The 18,736-nt window shown below is 38.7% G+C and overlaps 1 long non-coding RNA gene and 1 pseudogene across 1 annotated transcript in view; both read left to right on the top strand.

Annotated features, from left to right (window-relative positions):
* The window catches only part of LOC147577480 (uncharacterized), a 208,358-nt gene that overhangs the window by 94,460 nt on the left and 95,162 nt on the right, over window positions 1-18,736 (top strand). The window lies entirely within an intron of this gene.
* LOC147577481 (four and a half LIM domains protein 3 pseudogene) lies at window positions 14,752-18,296 on the top strand (annotated as a pseudogene).

The raw sequence follows: 18,736 nt of genomic DNA on the forward strand, positions 1-18,736 counted from the left end.
TTCACTACATCACTGGAAATGAAGTGGGACGTATGGTTCTGTTTAATCAGATTTCACGCTCTGCTGCCTCCATCTTATGGCCTCTCTGCTAATTGATCAAGTTTTCAATTAAAGTCCTCCATCTTTGTTTTCATTCTTTGTTAAGGTTTTTATTTCATTAGATGATTTCATGAGATCCGACCTGCTCCACCCCTGTTATCTGCCCCTCTGTCGGCCCCCCATGCAATTGCTTTGTGTTGAGGAGACACCAGTCTCTTGTTCTCTCTGACTTCATCCCATTTCTCACAGCTAAATTTCTCCTTGGACTGGTTTTGCCTACCCCATTCAGAATCTTTATAATTTTGATTTATTCATTCAAGAGGGAAATCGTTTACTTCCTGTGTTATCAGATTTTTTTTTAAATAGTCTGCACAGTGTTCAGCTGTCTGTTCAGTAGCAATTAAGCAAATTGGAAGTACAGTCTCCCAAGCAGCATCTAAGAAAATGACTGTGGTTAATAAATGGGCAGGCATGTGACATTCCCTTTTAAGTAGGGTGCTTCTTTGTGAGGTCTCTCTAATGAGCTGGAACACCACTTGATTACCAAATCCATTCATTGTTTCTATAGATCAGTTTAGGATGCTAACACAACAAATGTATGTAGCACTGCATCTCTCAGATTACACTGATTCCTCACTTTCATACTTGATAAGCAAAGTTTCATCTTATAAGCTGCAGTAAATCAAATCTGCCTTGAAACCCACCAATGGATGGTGTATGAAAATATAATAGCTATTAGAATCAATATATTTTTTTAAAACCCAGGAAAATATGCTGACATGATCAATGTAAATAAGCTTTGTCTAAGAAGGCCTTGCTCATTGCACAATAATTCCTGACTTCAAAATGTAGCATTTTACCTTTAAGTCTGATGCTTTCAACTCTGCAGGAGAAATCCAGACAACGCTGTTTCACAGAAGCCTTTGTGATGCATGACAGGCTGTATTAAAGGTTTACTGTTTAGAGCTTTTATAATATGAAATTCACAGTTTATGGTAATCTTCAAATAAAGTGTGAAAGCCCATAAAATATATTTCTTTTGCCTGCTTAGGATGCAAAGAACAGGCATACTTTCTCACCTTGGTTACCTGAATCTTGAAGTGGAACTTGGGCTCAGATTGGGTCAGTGGCTCTTTGCACTCGCCCTAGGGCTTACCGTTATCCTGTAAGCGGTGGTTTGTGGAGCACCGTGGTACTTGGCTTCTACAAATATGTTTTGAGGATTCAGAACCTAGTGATTATTTTCACAAGATTTGTTTATACTTTCACAGCTTCTTTTATTTCCATTCACTGCTTGGTAAAAATTTAGCTTGATGCATGGATCAAAATGCCATGGAGCTTTTTTTTTTTTTTTTATTGAAGTAATGTTGACACACAATTAGTTTCAGGTGTACAGCACAGTGATTGGACAACTCTATACATTATGCTGTGTTCACGACAAGTGTAGCTCGTACCTGTCACCATGTGTCATTATTACAGTATTATTGACTGCATTCCCTACACTGTACCTTTCATCCCCATGACTTATACATCCCATAGCTCAAAGTCTGTTCCTCCCATTCCCTTCGCCCATTTTGCTCTTCCCCCCACCTCCCTCCTGGCAGCCATCAGTTTATTGTCTGTATTTGAGGGTTTGTATCTGTTTGTTTGTTCATTTGTTTTGTTTTTAGATTCCGCATATGAGTGAAATCATATGGTATTTGTCTTTCTGTGTCTGGCTTATTTCCTTTAGCATAATGTACTCTAGGTCCATCCACGTAGTTACAAATGGTAAGATTGCATTCTTTTTTATGGCTTAGTAATATTTCAGATTACCAAATCTTTATCCATTCATCTATCAGTGGACACTTAGGTTGCTTCCATATCTTGGCTATTGTAAATAATGCTGTGAACACAGAGCAGTTTTTAAAGATGGGTATGTTTAGAGTGTATGGGATATCATGCCCTTTGAAAACTGGAAAACTAAGAACTTCAACTTGTGAAATAATTTTTAGTCACATTTGAGTATGCTGAATCAACAATGCCCCCCACCCCCCCCCCCACCCCACTCCAAGACAATGCAGTGAAGGATATTTTAGGGAAAGGGGCATAGAAACATAATTTAGGAGGAAGTTCTGTCACCTGCTCTAAAACTTCCCTATATTTTAGGTAGATAAGTGTTTGTAAAATTAAAAAAAAAAACCTTAACTGAACATTTTATGCAGAGTACAACTTCTCATTTTACATGAATATTCTAGATGATCCACACATAAAACTCCTCGGCTGTCCTAGTGGTTGCTTGTCTTAACAAAAATCATTTTGTTTTCAAAATTTACGATCAGGTGCTGAGGCTGATCAGATTGAACAATACCATATCATAAACTCAAAGCCAATTTTGTCTAAGAATGCACTCTAGCAGTTAAAAAGGCATTTTCCCTTACATTCCATTGCTTTTAAGGCAGGGGCTTCCCACTTCAGGGTATACAAATCACTTGGGGAGACCACACCCCTGCAGAACCAGATTTAGATCCAGTTGATCTGCAGTAGATTCAGGAATCTGCATTAGATCATGCCCCCTCCCTCCCCTCCATGCTGTTCTGATGCAGCTAATTCCCAGGAAGAGCCTCAGAGCACACTGTGAGGAATGTAGTTTTAACAGGTCAGTACTCCAGCTTTTTATAAAGACCTTGAACCTTACCTGTTTGCTGGAAGATATCAGAACCTCAAAGGATTTAGTTAATTTTTATGGATTACGTGGCCAAAACCCATTGAATGTTGTCTTTCCTTTTCATCATAGTTCAATTTTGTGTTTGTTTGTAACAGTCAAGAAAGGGTAGTCTAACCTGTGTATTTTTCTTTGAAAGATTTCTGAAGACAGCTGTCTTCTCTAATTTTTAGTTAAATGAACCTGCTTTTGAAGGGTTAAATGATCTGTTTTCTGGGTTTAGGTGATTTCTTGCAGTGATCCTTATCAGATCAAAAGTATGTGAACATCCTGACTTTTCATTATTTAATCTCATGAAAGGAAAAATAACCCCTTTAAGACTTATTTAGCATTAGATATAACTTGATGTTTCTACTCCATTAAGGGAAGCTATTTTCTTCACGTGTTTCAATCTGAAATAAAGTGACAAGGTTGGAGATCAGTTATGTTAAATCTGCATTTGTCACATGGTCCCTTGCCTTGCTATTTTCATGGTCAGTCAGTAAGGTAGCCTTTATTTCCTTCAATGTCCATGGGCAACATTGGATTGTTGGAAGCCCAAATTTATTAACTGGAAAGTAGAAATTAGAGTAGTGATTGATAGAAGATCCTGACTCATGTCCACAGATAATGTAGAGTGCATCGCGGCTTGTTATTCCTGATGGAACTCCTGACTCTAAATGGACAATATACTCATGGTATTACCCTGTGTTTCTCTACTGCTTTATACAGGTCAACCTCATTGAAGAGCATGTTAGAATAGGTATAAATTGCTCTGTTTATTCAAGTCCATGGACATTTACAGTTCTTCATGTTAGCTGAAGAGTGCCCATTGTATCTTTCCTATAATACTTTTGGGTCGAGACTACCCTTGGAGAACTTTTCTTTCAAAATAATCTTGCTGGCTAATTATATTCTTCTAAGGAGATTTTAGATTGGGGCCGGCAGGACACTTTTAGGGAGAGGTTGATGATGAATCCGTTATGTACCTTTTCTCCTCCCAATCCAAGGACAGTCAACCTGGCTTCTCTAGTTCTAGCCCCAGGCATAGCAATATGCATCTCCAAATCCCAAAGTGCAGTTTATCTTCATAGTGGAAACTGGGCAAGGCATGAATCTGAAAAGGAATATGATGCTTATTTTCTCAAGTGCTTCCCCAAAGAAGGTATGCCTAAACCTTCATTTCCTTCTGACTTGTTCCAACTCTTTGAACGTCTGTGAAAAAGGAAACTGTCTATATTGTTGGAGAGAAAAGACTACAGGAGAAGGGAATGTAAGAATTGGAGAGATCAGCAGATCTGCCTTTTTAAGGCTGGTGGTTTATTTACTTCTCTAGTTTTGTGCTTGAAGTGATTTGGGAGAAAGGTGTTGGTAAATAATAGCATCAGTCAGAAGGGGTTTTTCATTCAGCAGCTCAGGAAAAAGCAGAGAGATCAAAAGCTAAATTGGCCTACATTCACGGTAGCAAGATCAAATCCTCCTATACCACCATGGATTTAGAGTCAGAAGTGAGGCCAAGGCTGGTCTTATGGGAACGGTGTCCTGGGGCAGGTCAATTTATTTTGGCAAGCCTTACTTTCCTATCTCTAGGAATGTACTAGCATGATCTCTCAGTGTACTTCACCTAAAAAATCCTAAGATTTTAAATAGGGACCGATTGTGTTTTTTCGACTTCGGCGCTTGGTATATGCTTCTCCAGGATAGATGCTTGCTTGCATGTTTTCTCTGAGAACCGAGGACCAGCCGTAAAGCGAGGTATATGTGTAAGCTTCAGGTGGTTCAGGAGACAGGAAATCTCATGCAGGTTTAATGGATGAGTACTTACATATATTTTCTGGGGATCACAGGGGGTTTTGTGGGGTTTTTTTGTTTTTTTTCTTAATCAGATTTTCAAAGGAGTTTATGACCCCAAACATTTGCCCTAAGGAAGGGAAGTGTAAGAGAGATTGTACTTCTACAGGTCTGGAGAGAAACTTGCAAATGAGCTGGAGGGAGCTGTAGGAAGCTCACACTTCCCACGTTATTTCTGGGATACACCAATGTTGAAAATAAGGACTTTTGGGCATATTATTATTACAATAGGATTTCTAAAAATATATTGCGCTGGAAAGTAAGAAAGTGTTCAAAACAAAACAAACAAAAATAAAACATGTCACTACAACCTATTTTGACATATTATAATCTCATTTTAAAGATGGGGAAACCAGTTCAAAGAAGTTATTGGAAATTATAGAGAAATACCAGAGGTGGGATACAACATATTCTGATTTCAAAGCCCGCATTATTTCAACAGTCTATGGCTGATGCTGAGGCAATTTCCACTTGCAAGCTCGCCAGAAATTTTACATTAAAAAAATAAAGTCCTGTAGATATAGCTCCAAAGTTTTGTTCTCAACATTTTATTACATTATTTCTCATAGCACCCTTAAGAAGATAGAAGAGTAAACACCGACTTCTATATTTTGCAGATGAAAAGTCAGGGCTCTAAGATTTTTCTTCTTTTCACATGAAGAATTCAATAGAATCTGGGAGAAAATCCACCTTAAGCCAGGCTAACTTTTATTATTTGCTCCAATATGCAATACTCTGTGATAGATGTTATGGGCAATACAATGATGAATGCATTAAGACTATTGCTCTCAAGGGTTGGCTATGCATTTTCTATGCCGTCTTTTCTTCTAAACTTAAATTAGGCAATGTATCCCTCATATAGACATTTCATGCTTAAAGTTTAATATTATCAGAGAATGATCATATTTTTACAAGCAAATATTGGACCAAAGAGAACTGGGAAGTTTTTCAGTTTTACAAAAGATAAACAAATCCAATTTATACCGTGAACAAATTAGCTTCATTAAAAATAAAATTAAATTGCATAAATCTGGATTTTCTGGAATTGCATACATGCATTTGCATACATGTATAAATTCAATTAAAGTATACACGTATATAAAATATGCAAGTATGGCAGTGCCAGACTGCATATGAGGACACTGTGCAGAACCATAATACTGCAAGCATGTGAATATGGGTGTTTTGCAAAAGGGAGGGAACATGGAAGCCCAAGCTGACAATAAGTCACATGTTTATTAGGTATTTATTATTGTGTAACAAATTACCCTAAAACGTAATGCCTTAAAACAATTAACATCTCCCCATTTCTGTGGCTAAGGAATTTGGGTGCCTCCAGCTCAAGGCTAGAAAGGTGTCAGCTGGGGCTATAGTCTTAACTGAATTAACTTAATTGACCTAACTCACAACTTAACTCACAGAGGATTTACTTCCAAGCTCACTTGGTTGTTGACAAAATTCAGTTCCTCACTGGTTATTGGATGGATGAGGTCTTCAGGTCCTCACTGGCAGTTGAACAGAGGCCTCCCTTAGTTCCTTGTCACATGGGTCTCTCCACAGGGAAACTCACAGCGTGGTAGTTGAGTTTCCTCAGAGCACAAGAGCAAGTGAATGCCCAAGGAACTCAGTCTTTTTTTTTTTTAATCTTTATTTATTTTTGAGAGAGAGAGAGAGAGAGAGAGAGAGAGAGAGAGAGGGCAATAGCGGAGTAGGGACAGACAGTGAGGGAGACACAGAATCTGAAGCAGGCTCCAGGCTCTGAGCTGTTAGCACAGAGCCCGACGTGGGGCTCAAACTCGCAAGCTGTGAGATCATGACCTGAGCCAAAGTCGGATGCTTAACCGACTGAGCCACTCAGGCGCCCTGGAACTCAGTCTTTTTTTAACTTATTCCTGGAAGTGACATCCCTTCACTTTTGTCATATTCTTTAGTAAAATTTGGTCTCCACGACCAACACACACTCAAGGGAAGGAGCTACACGGGGCATGCGTCATAGGTGGTGGGAATCTTGGGGGGTCAGGTTAGAGTCGATCCTAGTGACATAGTTTTTATGAGGCAATGCTGAGAAACTCTGAAAGAAAGTCATCTTGTCCTGGCCCAGGGGTAGCTGAGGTTAGGGGGCAGATTTGGCTCGATGGGCCCAGCTGATGGGTTGTTTTCCAGATGTCTGGGTGGGATATGGGGAGTAATGCCTCTTGTCTGCAGTTGCAGTAAACAGAGTGGCGGATATATAAGAGGCTGGATAACTGTTTACCAAACTCATTTTCTCTTCTTTGTGGACACACATCCTAGTCCATATTTGCAAGCATTCTTTGCAGGTATGTGTGGACATGTTGCTGAGTTCCAATAAATAAATAAACAAACGACATAGAAGTTACGTGAACCACATTAAAAAACAAACAAACAAACAAACAAACTCCCATGCACAATCCTCCGTGTTCTTTTCCACTTCAGGCTAAATGGAACAGAGAAAACTCAAGGGGGCTTTGTGAGGCCTATGTTGAATGTGGCAGAGCTCAGGATGAAGGGAACCTTAGTATCTGAATACATGACTGGAGGAAGCCACCCACTGACAGAGAACATTCATTTGAGCATTATGTGAAAAAGAAACTTCTACTGAATTAGACTACCGAGGATATAGAGTTCACTGATTATAGAAGCAAACATTATTGTAACAACTACAAGAGTCAGATATCTGGAGTAGCAGCCCTGAACCAGTGAAGCTCCAACAATGCAAAGACGGATCAGAAATGTTAAGATCAGAGTTTAATTATTCTTTCATTCAAATTACCCATAACAGTTCTCAGCACAAGGTAGGCTCTAGGTAATTTTGGTTAAATTATAGATGCTGACCCAAGTTAAATGTAAGGGGAGCTGGAGTATGTGAGGTTTAAGAGCTTGCAGAAGGAGTTTCAGCTTAGAGGAATAACCTAAATAAAATTTCAGATGGTAGTATTCTTTGTAGTTTCGTTTTACCGTTGCTAATTAGTTGCTTTCAATCTCCATTGTGGAATTCTGGAACTAATTAAACAGGTCAGAAAATGAAAGGCCCAAGTTAGAAGCTTTAGAGTCAAACAGTAGATTTAAGAGCAAGGAGATTAGAGGCATTGACAACAACAATAAATTCAGTTTACTAAATACTTACCTTTTCATCCAGCTTTTGTTTTTGACCCAGGTGTATTACAGCTCCCCTTTTCCCCAAAGCATATTAAAGTCTTTTGATTCCTTTATAGATTTACACAATATCTTGCAAACTGGTTCTGTAGGGTGAATTTGTTCTGTCCTATTTCTGCTTAACAGGCATGTATGGAAGACCCACTATGTGCCAGGCATTGTGTCACATGCTGAGAATACTGAGATGGAGAAGATGTGGGCGGTGTCTCTGAGGCTTTCAGTCTGGCAAATTTAAGGAAAACAAAGGTTATCTTTGTAACATGCTTTAATGGGCAATGTCTAAAGCACTAGTGTTAATAGGCTAATACTTGCAAAGAAAATATAAATAGAATGCCACAAATTCACATTAGTACCCACATAATTTTCTTCTTCATTACTGCAGCCCTTGTTCCCAAACTCTGCACACTCACAGGCACTAGATACTTCTTTTTACATTATTTTCCAACATATTTTCTTATACATCGTTCCATTTGGCCTGTTGCTAAAAAAGAAAGAGAATAATACATGCCACATGCAGCAAGCCCTTCTCCGTTGTTTGGGTAAAATGTTACAACTCTGCAATCAGCAGGATTTTGCTTCCCTTTCTGTGGCAAATGATTAATTGCAAGGGGCAAAACATCTGTCTGGCAGCATGGGGCAGAACAGGGCTACAGGATCTCCGTAGCCTGGAGAAGGGGAAGAGTAGGATGGGGGCACTTAAGAAAGGAAGGCCTCTCTCTGAACTTAAAGAAGTCCTATGGGTTTCCAGAATAGTCAGCATCCTGCTGAGGACCAAGGTTTAATGGAGCAAAGGAAGGTAGGCCCAATCTGAGAATGCTTTTCTATCTTCATGCCAATTCTCAACTTTTTTCTTCAGGTTCCTATTTCCTTTGCCACCTTCTTGCCTGCCCTTAGCTAATAGTTAGTGCCCTGAGCACTTTCCTCAAGCCCAGCACTGGTCTAAGTGTTTTGCTTATTTGCTCATGTAATACTTACTATCTTATTATCTCATGTAATACTCGTAACAACCTCATGGGGAAGGTGCTACTGTTATCTTCACTTTGTCAAAGGAGAAAGTAAGGGGAAGTAAGTCTAACTTGTTGCACATCTAGTAAATGATGTGGCAGTTTGACGCCAGTGACCTGCCTCTTGATAACTTTTCCTTGTAAATATTGTTCCACCCTTTTTCTTAAATTCCTTACTCTCTATTAAAATGGAGAATTAGAATTGCCCCAAATGTCCATACTTTCTAAATCCCCTGCTTCTTTTGAAAACTTTATTTTTTTCTTTCTTCAAAAGTAATTGCATTTAATTTAGAAAATACACATAAGCAAAAGAGGGAAACAAAAATAACCCCCGTAGCTTACATCCACTTACATCCATCCTCTCTTACATGTTGTAAGACTTACATATAGTAAATGCTGTTAGACTTTTTCAAGTTTCAGTCAGGCTAATTCAGTTAATGCTGCTTTGATGAATGAGTACTATAGAACACCTCTAGTGGATAGAGCCCTCCTGCTAGATTACCTGCAGGTAGGGTAGATTTATCCTGGATTTGCTCAAGTAGTTTTGGTTCAGGCCTGCTGATCCAGCATAATTATTAGGAGCATCCTTTTCCACTATCTAAAATTTTCCAGTTTAGATGATAAATCATATGATTATTTTGTTCATAGGCCACTGGCTAGCCAATAGAGGACTGTCAACTTAAATTAGTCAGTAATAGATCCAAGCAATAGAAAGATGAGTGAAACTCCCACAGTAAGATTCTCTTGATTAGATTGATAACAAGGAGACAATTAATTTTAAAAGTTCTACCTGAATAACATGATTAGTAGAATAGAATTAACCGTTATCCTGAGAGAAAATAGGAACGGAATATGGAAATGCACTTGGTTTCAAGTGTAATAATATGTTTTTCAGAAGGATCACATGCTGGAACAAAAATGTACCCAAGCGATTTTTAAAAACCGATATACTACCCATTATATTTTAAGCCACAATGCATTAAAAATAGAAACAAATAATGAGAATGGAATTAAAATGTGCCAAATGCATGAAAACTTAAGAAAAAGTGTTTTTTAAAAGTGCCTAGGTCAGGGAAGAAATCCAGAATGTAATAACAAGAAAATGCAGTGAAAATACAAATACAATATATACATAAAAAGTATGGAATGCTGCCAAAATAGCACTTAGGAGAAAATTTATCACTCAAATTCTTGTGTTTGTATGGGAGAAAAGGGAAAAACAATGAATTAAGCCTTTGCCTAAAGTATTTAGGAACAGAATAAAGCAGCATGCCAAAAAGAAAGAAATATATAGAAAAAAATAAAGTGATAAAAATAAAAATATTTGGTAACAATTATGGAAAAAAGATTCAATTCACAATAAAGCAAGCATTAAAATACTTAGAAATAAATTCAAGAGCTGAAAACGATGCATAAAATTACCAAGGTTTATTGGGAGAATACTGAAATAAATGGAAAGGCAAACTGTATTTCTGTATATGAAGATGATAATGTTCTAAATATGTCAGATGTTCCAACTTTCATTACAGCTTTGATATCGTCTTAGTGAAAGCATCAACATGATTTTCTTTATAAACTGACAAAAAAATTTCTACAAATGCATCTGGGAGCATAAGTAGGCTAGAATATCAAAGAGTTTTATGAAAAAGAGAATTGAGAATTATTAACTCCCATGTGTTAAAATCCAGAGTCAATTGATAAAAATAAAGATGAGGTTTCTTTTTTATGGAAATAAACTAAAATAACCAAATAAACTTTGGATACATAAGAATTTTTAAGTGCTAAAATTTACAGGGAAGAGGAAAAAATGACTATTGACTAGAGCTTCAGAGGGGTCACTTGGTAAGCAGAGTAGTTACAGAAAATACTAACATGAAAAAACAACCACAGACTAAATCATAATTTTAAGCTTCTGTGCAAAGAAGATGGCAACTAAGTTAGAAACATACATGCAGAAGCAGTTTCAGAAAAAGAGAAAAAGTTAAATCAGTATTATGCAAAGTGTTCATTTAATATTTCCAGAAAACTTTCAACAGCATGGCAAATTATTATAGGATATTATAAAATAGTTACTTAGTTCAACAGACATTTATTGAACACCTAGGTTCTCAGGACACTCATACAAATGTTATCACTGCCCTCAAGGAGCTTGCAGCTGCTAACCACATAAGCATATGGCAATTAAATGCAAATCAGAAGACTATTAAACCATTTTATACCTCCTTAACTGGTACAATCACAACTAAGTATAAATTCTTAGCATAGATGGTTTTTAAAAACGAATTCATTCACCTTGCAGGTATTGATTCTCAAAATCCATGTATATTTTGTACCTTCAGAATTTCATCATAATTCAGGTGAATCTTGAACTATTCATAAATTTACATTAGCAAGAGGAAGCGTCACTTATCACATCCAGAAATAGCTACAGTTAATATTTTAATGTACATTCTTGTCAACTTTTTTCTATGAATAATTATTTGTTTGCCAAAAAAAGATGATACAAAATATTGTTTGCAGTCTTTTAGCATTTAATTGTATAGCATAAATATTTTCTTTAAAAAAATTTTTTTAATGTTTATTTTAATTTTTGAGACAGAGAGAGACAGAGCATGAATGGGGAAGGGTCAGAGAGAGAGGGAGACACAGACTCTGAAATAGGCTCCAGGCTCTGAGCTGGCAGCACAGAGCCTGACGCGGGGCTCGAACTCATGGACCGTGAGATCATGACCTGAGCCAAAGTAGGACGCTTAGCCGACTGAGCCACCCAGGCGCCCCAAATATTTTTGATATTAACAGTATACTTCCAAACTATGATTTTCGTTTATTTCATCAAATTCCATTATCAAGATATACCATAATGTATTTGACTTTTTCCCTTTTGTTGCCTTTCTGTTTCCAGTTTTTCACTGGTATCTAATTCCTTCATTTAGTAGATACTTATTGCATTACTTGATGTCTTAGGTTCTGTGGACAGAGTGAGGAAAGCAGCAGACGTGGTGCCTTTCCCCACAGGGATTATATTTTGGATTGCTGTGCTGATCATGCTGTCTGCTGGGCTCCAACCTGAAGCATGATGACGCAGAGACCTCATCCTATTGCCATCCCTTCTGAAGGGAATGCTGCAACTACCTCCCATAAGTACCTACCATAAAGATTATGCTCCTTAGCTTCACTCTTTCCTGTAGAATAAAAGAAAAGAAATGTTAGGGGCATCCAGCTTGGGCTCACGTCATGATCTCACAGTTCATGGGTCCGAGCCCCGTGTTAGTCTCTGTGCTGACAGCTTGGAGCCTGGAGCCTGCTTTCAATTCTGTGTGTGTGTCTCTCTCTCTGCCCCCCACTCACACTCTGTCTGTCTGTCTGTCTCTCTTTCTCTCTCTCTCTCTCAAAAATAAATATTAAGAAAAGTTAAAAAAAAAGAGAGAGAAAAGAAGTATTTTATCCCACGTTAGACCCATCTGTCTTTTCACTCCAACCTAAGGCTGAAGTCCATAAATTTGGATTGCTTCCTATCTTCAGGAGGCTGCTAAAGCCAAATTCATCTTGCCCAACTTCTTTTTGTCCTGGGTCATCACCCAAAATGTGAATTCTTGCACAAACTGATTACTATGCGTATTATTTCTCAAATGCTCAGTGGTGTCTTTATTTAACTCAATTTCTAACTCTGTGTATCATCCCCAAGTTTCTCCCAGTGTCCTATGAAATTCTCCATGTTACAAGCAAGCTTACCTATATTCACAAACACTTTTCTTTATTAAATCTTTCTTCTGAGAAAATCACTACTAGTCTCTTATGGCTGCTCATTTTCTCCAATACCCAACTACCTTACAGTTGGAAGATAAATTTGTGCTTGTAGGGTTATTGCTATAACTATTTTCCATTTTCTTTTATTTCTGCTCTCCTAGTAGTGGTTCTAAGTTTTAAAATTTGTATACTTGTGTTTGCAAGTATTCTTTCAAAAATGTGCTTTCTGTGTGCATCAGATTTTAATATATTAAAAACTATTAAAGAATGACATCAGTAAGATGGCAGAATAAGAAATTGGAACAATTGTCCCTCCACATAAACACACACAAACAATACTACTTGAGCCAAAATACCTTCTGAGAACTCCAGAGACCAGTTAAGAAATTACAGTTCCCCAGATAAACACAATGAGGAAAAATACCGTGAAACAGGTCAAAAGAGCAGTTTCAGTTTACCTGGGTCAGCCCCTCCCCGAAGTTGCCACAGTTCAGTACCAAGAGAGATCCAAGTGGCCTGAGATTTCTCCAGGGGGGCAAGCAGTGAGTGAAGCATGCATTCAATATTTTTAGACTTTGGGAATCCTGCCCAAGAAATTTACTTCTGTGTAACCTTATAGAGACGGCTGAGGCAGTCAGCATAGTTAGAATGCCTGTGGGCTTCTAAGAACAAAGAAAGATGGGTGGTTCTCAGCAGTCAGCATGGGTCTGTGGGATTGAGAGAAGGTGTACAATTTTGAGATTTCTCTTTTAGCACATGAAAAAAGGTGGAACTTGCACCCACCTCCTGGCACTCCAGCCCAAACAGACCCCAGGGAAAAGAGGTGGGGGTCGCTCAGGAGCCAGTGGTGCAGCCTGTGGTGCTGCAGAATTGAGAGAAGGTGCACAATCCCCAGACATCTCCACCAGAAAGAAGGGAGAGAAGTGGAAGCTGCACCCACTTTTTGGGCCTTTAAGTGTGTTTCCCTACAGAAAAGAGAGCAGTTCATTTTCATCAAACAGCATGATTCTGTGGGACTAAAAGAAGGTGCACAATCCCGAGATGTTTCCGTTAGAAGGGAAGGAGAGAAGTGGCCACTGCACCAAACGCCATTCAGTGTATTGTCCAGAGGAAAATGTGCAGGTGGCTCTCAGCAGCCACCACAGCTCTGAGAGATAGAGAAAAATGCATACAATCTAGAATCTTCTCCTTAAACAGGGAAGGAAATGGGTGGAGCTTACAGCTAATATCCTGATATTTTAGAAGTGGGAGAAAATATTTACACCTTATATATCTGATAAGGAGTTAATATTAATATATAATTAATTAATGTATATTTATATATATGTATATACATATACATATAAACTCATACAACTCAATAAGGAAGAAAAACCAAAAAACTTATTTAAAAAATGGGCAAAGGAACTGAGCAGTTTTCCAAGGAAGACATGCAAATGACCGAGAGGAATATGAAAAGGTATTCAAAATTACGAATATCAGGGAAATGCAAATCAAAACCATATTGAGACATCACCTCATATCTATTATAATGGCTATTATTAAAAAGTCAAGAGATGACAATTGTTGGTCAGCATGTGGAGAAAGGGGAAGCTTGTGTGTTGTTGGTGGGAATGTAAAGTGGTGTAGTCGCTGTGGAAAACAGTATGGAGATCGTTCAAAAATTAAAAATAAACCTACCATGCAACCCAACAATTTCACTTCTAAGTCTATATCTGAAGGAAATGAGACCACTATCTCTTAGAAAGCTACACCCCATGTTCATTGCATTTTTCTCAATAACCAAGACATGGAAACAACCTAAATGTTCAGCAGTGGATGAACTGGTAAAGAAAATGTTGAATTGAATATAAATTGAATATATAAATATATTCCATATGGTGTTACTTATATGTGGAATCTTTAAAAATAAATTCATAGATAACAGAACAGATGTGGTTACTAAGAACATGGGGTGGGGAGTGGGCAAAATGTGGTAAGGTAATGAAAAGGTACAAAATTCCAGTTATAAGATAAATAAATTCTGCAGATGTAATGTATAACATAGTGAATAAAGTTAACAGTATTGTATCATGTATTTGAAAGTTGCTAAAAGAGTAAATCTTAAAAGTTCCCATTAAGAAAGAAAAGAAAGAAGGAAAGAAAGAAAGAAAGAAAGAAAGAGAAAAAGAAAGGAAAGAAAGGGAAGGGAAAGGAAAAGAAGGGAAAGGAAAGGAAAGGGAAGGGAAGGGAGGGAAAGGAAAGGAAAGAAAAGGAAAGGAAAGGAACATCAAATGGTGAATTTTCTTGTAGGGTATCTTTGAGGGAGGACTGTACTCTGTACCATCTTATTCATGACTATTCTAGCATTTGTAACAATGCTTTAGCAAAATATTTGAGTTACTACCTCTTAAGAAACTTCCCCATAGCAGTGCTTCTGGCCAATTTCTAGTAAAAATGGCATTCTTGCTTGTCAGAAAACTCTTCTTGTGTGTGTACCTACATTGAGGCTGGAGATGGGAAGGTGGATATTGGCTAATTTGATTATCTTCCTGTTGATCAGCTTTGGCAAAGCATACTTTAATAATAAGAAATGCAAACTTTTATGTTAACTTGCATATGACTTCCTATTATCCATATATTTATATGCAGGAATCTCAGAAGCCTAGGGTAAGAATGTGTGCTTTCTTGTGCACCCCCAAGTGACAGACATTCCTTAAATGTCTGTGGACCCTGTCCCTTCCTCCTCTGTCTCCTACTCTTAATCCAACCCATGTCCTACTTGCTAGACTTACTGACCCATCTGCCAAAACAGGACACTAATATAACAATGCTCCGTGCAATTGAATGTGGACACAAATCATTGTAAAATGCAGATTTGGATACAGCAGGTCTTTTGTGGGACCTGAGATTCTGCCTTTCTAACAGCTCCCATATGATACTTCTTGCTCATGGTCTGTAGATCATACTTTGAGCAGCAAAGCTCTACAGAAAGAGTCAGCAGTCTTTCTGTAAAGGGTCAGATCGTAAAATTTAAGGCTTTATGGGCCAAAAGGTCTCCTTCCAATTACTCAGTTCTGCTACTTCAGCATGAAAGTATATGGACAACATGTAAATGAATGGGTGTGCCTTGGTTCCAATAAAACTTATGTACCATGAAATGTGAATTTCATAGAATTTTCACGTTAGGAAATTTTATTCTTTTGATTTTTTCCTCTACCTTTTAAAAGTGTAAAAACCATTCTTACTCCAGAGCTGCACAAAAACTGATGGTGGGCTGGTACTCCAGTTTGTGAACCTCCAGTCTAAAGCACAAATCTTGAAGGCACAGACTCTAGCGTGGGTTCTTGCTCAGCCTTTTCCTAACTCTTGTTTTTCCCTGACCTCTTTTCTAACTCTTGTCAGCCCCCTGCCCTCTAAGCCACTCCCCTCAAAGCCCCTGCAAAACAGACAGAATACAATAAACAAAACGGCAATAGTAAGTCCTTCCCTATCAATAATTAGACGTAATTGACAAAACATAATGGAGAAAACGCAAGGGAACTGCGGTTTCTGGCTCCGCCACCGGCTTAGGGGGCTCACTCATAGCCACCATGAGCTAGGACTTTGTGCAAAATGCAGCGAATCCCTGTATGGACTCAAATACATACGGATGGATGATGGCCCCGACTGTGTGCCCTGCTATGACAACACCTTTGCCACCGCCTGTGCTGAGTGCCAGCCGCATGTGGGGCACGACTCAAGGGAGGTGTTCTACCAAGACCGCCACATCCAGGTGGGCTTGCTGCGGTGCCAGAGCTTCTCTTGCCAGTACAGTGAGCTGCTGTGCATTGACTGCTGCAGCAGTGCCTTGTCCTGGGAGTTCACCTGCAGGATACGCCGTTATGCCTGGGTCCCGGAAGCTGGAATGCAGAAGAGGCCAGACAGGGCCCGAGCGCTGCTTCTGGTGCAATGGTTTGTGAGCAGCTGCTGGGCTCCTGTTCCTCTGTGCCCCACAAGCTCATTACTGCGTGCCCTGCCAGGAGAACAAGCTTTCTCCTCGCCGTACCCTCCGCAGCCAGTCATTGACATAGGGTGCGTAACATACCGTGATCGGCCCTGGCATCAAGAATGCCTGGTCTGCACAGGGAGCCAAATGTGCATGGCAGAGCAGCAGTTTGCTTCTAGGGATGATGATCCCTACTGAGTGGCCGGTTTTGGAGAAGTGTTTGCACCCAAGTGCAGCAGCTGCAAGTGTAGCATCATAGGACTGGGTGGAGGCAAGTACGTGCCCTTCTAAGACCACCACTGGCACCACAGCTCCATCTCCTGTGCCCTCTGTGCCACCTCCCTGGTGGACCAAGGATTTGTGGGGGGGGCTGGAGACCAAGTGCTGTGCCAGGGGTGCGGCTCATCAGGCCTTGAACCAGGACTCCTGGGTCCAGAGCCTCTTAAACCAGGGCTCTAGGACTAAGACTCCTTTTCCAAACCACCTTTGGGACCCAGTTGGGGTCCTTCTGGGCTCCAGGATTCAGCCTCCATGCTCTAACATACCCAGACCGGTACTTGTTTACCCAGGACCCCCAAACCTGGGATCTTATGGAGCTTCCATGATTCAAATCCCCGCTGCAAGCCTAGACTCCAGAATTTAGCCATCTTCCCTATAGTCTGGGTTCCTAGACCAAAACTTCTTCCCAAATCAGGGCTCTAGACTCAACCTTCCAAACCTGCAATCTGGGACCTAGGCCCTCTTCAATCTCGACTTCTTTCCAGAGACTTTAGTTCTCCCATGGGTGCCAGAGAAGTCCTCAAAAGTGGAGTATATTCAGGCTTGACCCTCCTCACCCCATGCCACCCAACCTCAGGGCTAGGGCTCTCTAGGCAGCAAATCAGGAGTTCATTGTTTAAGGAGGTCCTATAATATTGCCCAGTCATGTCTGTTGAATGTTTTCTGATTTCATTTCAGCTCCATTCTGCCCACAGATGGGCAGAGGGATGGAACTGGTTCACCTGCCTTTCAGATTCTGCAATAAAGCAGTGTGAGGAAAAAATAAAAATAATAAAAACAAAGAAGAATTTACCCTTCCCCCAAACTGAATAGGAGGTGATAGTTCCAAACTTATTTTGTAAGTCCTGCATTTCTGATACCAAAGCCAAACAAAGAAAACTATAAGAAATGAAAATTATAGGCTAATATCATTGATGAATATAGATGCAAAAATCCTCACCAAAATACAAGTAAACTGAATTCAATAGTGCATTAAGAATATCATACATTATGATAAGTGGGATTTATTTCTGGGATGCAGGGGTGGTTCAACATATGTAAATCAATAAATGTGATAGATCACATTAATAGAATGAAGAATAAAAATTACAAGATCATCTCACTAGATGCAGAAAAAGCATTTAAAATACACACTCATTCAGACAAAAACTCTCAAAAAACTAGGTATAAAAAGAATGTAACTCAACATAATAAAGACCACATTTGATAAGCCCACGGCTAACATCATACTCAATAGTAAAAAATTGAAAATTTTTCTCTGAGATCAGGAATAAGAAGAGGATGTCAACTCTCACCACTTTCATTCAAGATAAGTAGTGGAAGTCCTATGAAAGAAAAAATCCTAGGTGAGAAAAAGAAAATGCATTCAAATCAGAAAGGCAGAAATAAGACTTATCTTTTTGCAGGTGACATGACTTTTATGAAAACACCATACATAAAAAATTATTAGAACAAATAAATGGATTCAGCAAAATTATACAATACAAAGTCAACATGCAAAAAACAGTTGCATTTCTATACATTAACAACAAACCATCTGACAGGGAAATTAAGAAACAATCTCATTTACATAGTATCAAATAATAAAATACTGTAGAGTAAACTTAACAAAGGAAGTAATGAAGTTCACTGAGAATTATAAACATTTCCAAAATAAATTAAAGAAAGCATATTAAAGAAAGCAAAGTACACACACACACACACACACACACATATATATATATATATACATAAAGATATTTTGTGTTGATGAAATGGAAGACTTGATATTGTTAAAATGTCCATACTACCCAAAACAATTTATAGATTCAATACTATCTTTTTAAAAACCCAATGACATTGTTGACAGTAATAGAAAAGACAATTCTAAAATTCACAAAGACCCAGAATAGGCACAGAGATCATGAGAAAGAAGAACAAAGCTGGAGGCATCACACTTCCTGATTTCAAATATATTGCAAAGCTATTTTAAGCACAACAGTACAATACATG

The sequence above is a fragment of the Puma concolor genome, chromosome C2 (genome assembly GCF_028749965.1).
Source record: "Puma concolor isolate L17-30 chromosome C2, mPumCon1.1.hap2, whole genome shotgun sequence".
Classification (NCBI taxonomy): Eukaryota; Metazoa; Chordata; class Mammalia; order Carnivora; family Felidae; genus Puma; species Puma concolor.